Below are 6,345 nucleotides of genomic sequence, written 5' to 3'. Positions count from 1 at the left end.
CTATAGCCGGGCCCTCCACCACCAGAGGGCCCTCCACCACCAGAGGGCCCCCCACCCCCATAGCTAGGTCCCCACTTCCAGAGACCCCCACCCCCATAGCTAGGCCCCCCTGACAACAGAGACACCCCCATAGCTGGGCCCCACCACCACCAGAGACACCCCACCCCCATAGCCAGGCCCCCTGCTGCCAGAAACCTTCCCTACCCCTATAGTCAGGCCCCCTGCTGCCAGAGACCCCCCTCCCCTTAGCCGGGGCCCCACCACCACCAGAGACTTACCCCATAGCTGGGCCACCACCGCCAGAGACCCACCCCCCATAGGCCACCCATCCCCACAGCCAGAAACAGCCAGACACCCACCTACCCCCAAAGCCAGGAACTCTGCTGCCAGACACCCACCCCTGTAGTTGGGCCACCCACCCTCACAGCCAACCCCACCACCACCACATCCACAGACCACCACCACCAGAAACCCACCTCCCATAGATAGGCCACCCACCCCCACAGCCGGGACTCCTGCTGTCACCCCAACAGCCAGAATCCTTGCAGCCAGACACCCACCCACCCCCACAACCAGGACCTCTGCTGCCAGATATCCACCTCCGTAGACAAGCGACCCACACCCGCAGCTGGACCACCTGAAGTCACTACCACCCACCTTCACAACCAGACCCCCGCAGCCACTGCCACCCACCTCCCACAGATGACATTCTCTGTATAAGTAGAATACACTTTGATGTGGAATAATATTTTAATTTAGGTTATTACAGTATTATTTATTTTCTTAGTATTATAGTTAAGCACAAGTACAAAAAATGTTTACAGATAAGAGCAAGCGGTTGTGCTTGTTGTCATCGTTGATGTTTGTTCTTAAAACATAAAAATACTTTTAGAACATTAACTCAATACCACATTCTTGATACAATATGGTAGTAGACTACAAATGCAGAACAGAGCATATGTTTAAAATGTAGAGTGGGTATACTAATGTAATACTGTAGCAATAATAATGAATATACTGTAACTGTTTACGTATCAGAAAAAGCACGCTGCCGTTGGTCAGATGACACTCCCCATAATAGCAACAGTTGATTAGGAGCAACATAGCAAAAGGGCACAGATATGTTGCTACTAATGAGCGTCTACTGTACCCAATTCCACTCAAAGAAACCAGAACCCCCTGTGACACTGGTAAACCTGGTGCCAGCTTTTGTCAAGTCTATAGGCATCAGCTGAGCACTGCCAGACTGTTGACACTCAGTACTTTAAATTAATGCCCTGGAACCTCCATTTTTAACACTGTGATATGATTGTGATATGTTTTGTATAAACTATGCCTTGTGAGGTATCATTTTAAAAGTCTTGATCTGTTGAACATTAATATCCTGTTGGATTGTATGTAGTATTGTATGTGAAGTTATGAAGAATTGCTATATGTGCTACTGAAATATGTTGTGAGGTTGGGAAACACCCACAGCCAGCCTTTCAGTTGCAACAAAAGAGGGCCAGACAGTGTTGATGGCTCAGCAAGAAAAGAATCCACTATCCCAGAGGCTTCCTAGGGTATGGCTACACTTGGAATTTCAAAGCGCTGCCGCGGCAGCACTTTGAAATGTGAGTGTGGTCGGAGTGGCAGCTCTGGGAGAGAGCTCTCCCAGTGCTGCATGTAAGCCATATCCTTTACGGGTGTAGCGTGCAGCGCTGGGAGCCGTGCTCCCAGTGCTGCCGCCCTGATTACACTGACGCTTTACAGTGCTGTATCTTGCAGCACTCAGGGGGGTGTTTTTTCACACCCATGAGCGCGAAAGTTGCAGCATTGTAAAGTGTGAGTGTAGCCATACCCTTAGAGAAGGTATGTACTGCTTGACCAATGGAGACAGACTGACCCCCATATCACAGCAAGGATTTTTTTTAGCAGCTGGAAGAAAATAAAAAGAGAGACAATGACATCATCACTTGGCCTCTCCCCCATATTAACACCTGGAAGCATGTCTGGAAAGACAAAGACTTTGAACTGGGGAAGTTTGGTCTCAGGCTGGAAGGTAGCCTCAGCCTGTGTATTGAGGAACCGTAACCTGCTTGTACCATCTGTCAAGGTGATACACTTCTTGATTCAAATCCTGCTTAGTTTGTAAAATTTAGACTGCTAAGTTATTTTTATTTCTTAAGTAACTAACTTTGACAACTATGCCTGCTACTTATAATCACTTAAAATCTGTCTTTCTGTAGTTAATAAATCTGTTTATATTTTTCGTAAAACAGCATGTTTTGGTAGAAGTGCTTGGGAAATGTCAACTCAGATTACAAAGGCTAATGTATGTCCATTCCACACTGAGGGAGTGGCAAATTATTTAATGAACTTGCACTGCCTAACGAAACCTTGAGCAGTGCAAGACTGTACACTTCTGGGGTGCTAGCCTATGCACTGGGGAAAATTGGCTGGAGCTTCTCTAGCGATCATTCATGAGCGCCTGGGAGATAAGTCATGTAACTCAGTCGAATGTGTCCCTATCTTTCAGAAGCTTGTAGCTTGACATCAGTATCACATTGTGAGAGGCAGCCAGGTTGGTGGGTTTGGAGGGCTCAGTAGTCCCACAGTCCAGGTTGCACCTGGGACCCTGTGACACAGACTCATAGCTGGAAACCAAACCAGCTCAGTTGTTTGTTAAAGTTGTTCAATATGTTATTAGTCTTATAAGACTTTATCTAGTGCCGGGGTCAGCAACCTATGGCACCCCCTCACATACCCACAGCCCTCTGCCCTGACTCTTGCAGTGCCCCACATACCCAGCCCCCCAACACGATATACCCCGGACATCCTGACTCTTGCACCCCCCACATCTCCTCCCCCACCCTGAGCACCAAACGGAAGCTCCTGCGGGGTGCAACAAGGGTCTCAGGGCAGGGAGTTGGGGTGCAAGGTACAGGCAGGGGGTTTAGGGTAGGGAGTTGGTGTGCATGGGGGTGCAGGGTGCAGCAGAGTGCTCAGGGCAGGGGGTTGGGGTGTGAGGTGCTGGCAGGGGGCTCAGGGCAGGACTTGGGGTGCAGGAGGGGTGTGGGGTGCAGGCAGGGGGCTCAGGAAAGGAGATTGGGGTGAGGTGCAGGCAGGGGGCTTAGGGTAGGAAGTTGGGGTCCAGGAGGGGTTTATCAGAGGGCTCAGGACAGGGAGTTGGGATGCAGGAGGCGTACAGGGTGCAGGCAGGGGGTTCAGGACAGGGAGTTGGGAGCGGGCTCCAGCCTGGCGCCACTTACCTGCTGCAGCACGCTCCCTGCCTGCCTGCCCTGGCCCCACGCTGCACCGCTCACCTCGTCCCTGTGCGGCCCCTGGGGGGAGAACAGGGCTCCGCGTGCTGCCCTCGCCACGCCTCCAGGTACGGGAACGGGGAACCGCAGCCAATGGGAGCTTCGGGGGGCACTGCCTGGAGCAACACATGGAGCCTTCTGTCCCCGTTCCCCCGCCCAGGGGCCCCAGGGACATGGTGCCATGCCGGCTGCTTCTGAAAGCGGCGGAGGGCCTACGGCACCACGAGGGGCAAGTCCCGCAGGCTGTATTCAAAGCCCTGAGGGGCTGGATCCAGCCCACGAGCATTAGGGTGTGCCTGGGCACACCCAATACACCCCATGCACACGCCTATGCTAATAAGGGAGGTGAGCCCATGATTGTTGAACCTGTAGGTCCACAAGCATATGTGTTCACTGCTGGAGAAGCCCCATTCTCTCCTGATGCATTTCCTTTTCCTTTTCCCTGCTGGGATTCCTGGGTCTCTCTTCTGTCTGCTCTTTCCTTCGCCATTCACTGTGAAATATTCACTCTCCACCCTCTGTCTGATGCAGCACTGGCTTGCAGGATCTCACTGGACATATCATCCCAAGTCCTCTTCTTTCTCCTCCTTCTCTGGTTCGAGCATTCCAAAGGTGTGGAAGGGGAAACCCCTCAAGGCCACAATGGCAGCAGCTACAGCTAAAATATGCAGAGGCACCACTATCAGTGAAGCCACAATGGAAAGTTAAGGTTCAGAATTTCTTTCCTTGTTTTAAACAAAGACATACTTACTGCTACTTCTGCTCTGGAGTGCTGCTGGCAGGCACCACTCACAGCACCAGCCATGGTGAGTATGGCCTGCCAGGGACGAAGGAAACGAGGAGGGAATTGATCAGTTGAATGAAGCTATGAATACAGGGCAATGACACTGAATACTGGTATCATTTTCTACAGGCAGTGATTATTTTAGCTGATATCTCACTCCTGAGGATAACAAAGGCACAGAGAGCACAGTTGCTGCTGACATCCTGAAGCATCCCAACCCCATATGCCGCTAATCTGTATACTGCAATAATGACTTCAGAAGTTATTGCAGACTGGCATGGGAAAATGTCCTGTCACAGAGGAGGAAATAAGGCTGCTGTCCCTAGAAACCTTCAGAAGAGGATTGCAGAGAACCTCCTTGAACATTTCGTTGAGCTCTCCTAGGAGGATTCAATGATTCAAGGGACATCCCCATGTACATAAACAAACTGCTCCACATTCACCCCCCCGCACACACCTAACTCTACAGAAGAATGAAAAGCAGATAACCCTACCTCTTTTTGTTGTACCACGACCTCTTCTAATGCAAGTAAACTAATTAAAAATCAATAGCTGTGTGCATCATTATAATGGGAAACACATTTACACACTTACCTGAGGTTCCTTCGTCTGCATTGAGCTTGGCCATGCTCAACTGTTTGGATTGACTAGAGATGGTGGTGGAATCTTAAACATGTCCTGGCTCATATCATAGCTGGACCTCCCAGTACAAATCTTTGTCCTCCTCGTCACTGTTCATGGCAAGGGTCAGTGTCTCGGTCTCCTCGGAGATAACCATGGTGATCTGTGAGGTGGTGTTGGTTTCTCCACCAAGTATAGCATGCAGCTCCTTTTAAAAGTGGCAGGTCTTCAGCTCAGCACAGATTGTCTGTTGGGCTCCCTGGCCTTCTGGTATGCCTGCCACAGTTCCTTCATTTTCACATGGCACTGCTGCTGATCCCTGTCACACTCCTAACCAACATAGCAATGCCAGCAAAACTTTTATATGTCGATCAGGACATATCCAGACCCTTCCTCCCACCCACCTCCCATTGCTCTGCTGCCACCATCCACATATAAACATATACGCAATCCAGGGGCAGATGCATGATGCATTTGGAACAACTCAGTAATCATTTATATTGTATGTGGGCCTAATTATTTAAGTCTTTTCTGTATGACTATATTGGTTTAACTCAATATGATTCTGTCTGGAAAAACAGGCAGGAAGGAAAAAAATGGCTCGAAATAAGCCACTTCTCAGCAAACATTTAACTTATAAGACACAATGCCAGAACTATTAGCTTTGCCTCCTCTCCAGCCAGCCTATAACATTGGTTTGGACCAGGACAGAAAATCCTGTGAATAAAGAACAAAAGAGTTCTGGGAGGATTAAATGAGTCCTTCTTTCAAGAGAGGGAAGCTGGCGTTATAGAGGAGAACCAGACAGGCACAGAAATCCCACTAGCAGTGTCTGAAGAAGTTAGGCCTGCCTAGCTTACAAGCAGCGAAAAGTAAGAATTTAGGTAAGATAGATGTGGGTGGTTAGACCATTTGTTGTTTTAAAATCCTTTTTCTTTAGAGGCTTTATTCCCGCTGCTAAAATAAATACTGTGGTTTTCAGAAAGATGCATGATCGTATATACCACTGGTCAGAGACTTCCACAGGGAAGAATCACAGGTGCCAAACTCAGATGGAGATACTGGGTAAGCACTGTTAATAACACAGAGTAATGTAGCCCACTGCCCAGTCTGGGAGGGGGGAGAATTACGGAATTCTGCACCCAGGACTGGTAAAGGTACGAAGCCTCACACCTGAGAGGAAGCATGTAAAGAGACCAGGCAGGCAAAAGAGGTGCAGCCAGCTCTGTAACTGAGACAGGATGGTTTAAGGAAGAGAATAGCTGTTGCAACCACCACTACTACAAAGGCAAGAGAGTCTGGAGAACTCTGACTTCCTACACACACACATACTGTACAGAATTCACGTGTGGGCAGGGGAGAAGAGTACAAGGGTTGTGTTGTCTATATTTAGAGACAGTTATCTTCATTACATGTGGCAAGGACCCCAACTGTAGCACAAACCTACACAAGCTTTGTAGAAGGGTACATTGTAAGAGTAAACAAACAAACAAAAATGGAACAAACAGCTTGAAATGGTGCAGGAGATAGAAACTTGACAATTTCCTTCAATATCTATAACTTTAGGTGGAAGACTGCATTTCTGTTGGCAATAATGGATAGGATTGTAAAGCATTCAACAACAGAGGTCCATTTAGG

At 48.9% G+C, this 6,345-nt stretch overlaps 1 protein-coding gene across 1 annotated transcript in view; it reads right to left on the bottom strand.

Annotated features, from left to right (window-relative positions):
* The window catches only part of LOC116814877 (signal recognition particle subunit SRP54), an 82,092-nt gene that overhangs the window by 35,588 nt on the left and 40,159 nt on the right, over positions 1-6,345 (bottom strand). The window lies entirely within an intron of this gene.

The sequence above is a fragment of the Chelonoidis abingdonii genome, chromosome 4 (genome assembly GCF_003597395.2).
Source record: "Chelonoidis abingdonii isolate Lonesome George chromosome 4, CheloAbing_2.0, whole genome shotgun sequence".
Taxonomy (NCBI): domain Eukaryota; kingdom Metazoa; phylum Chordata; order Testudines; family Testudinidae; genus Chelonoidis; species Chelonoidis abingdonii.
The sequence above is the reverse complement of the archived record's forward strand: the minus strand, read 5'-3'. Positions and strand labels throughout refer to the sequence as shown.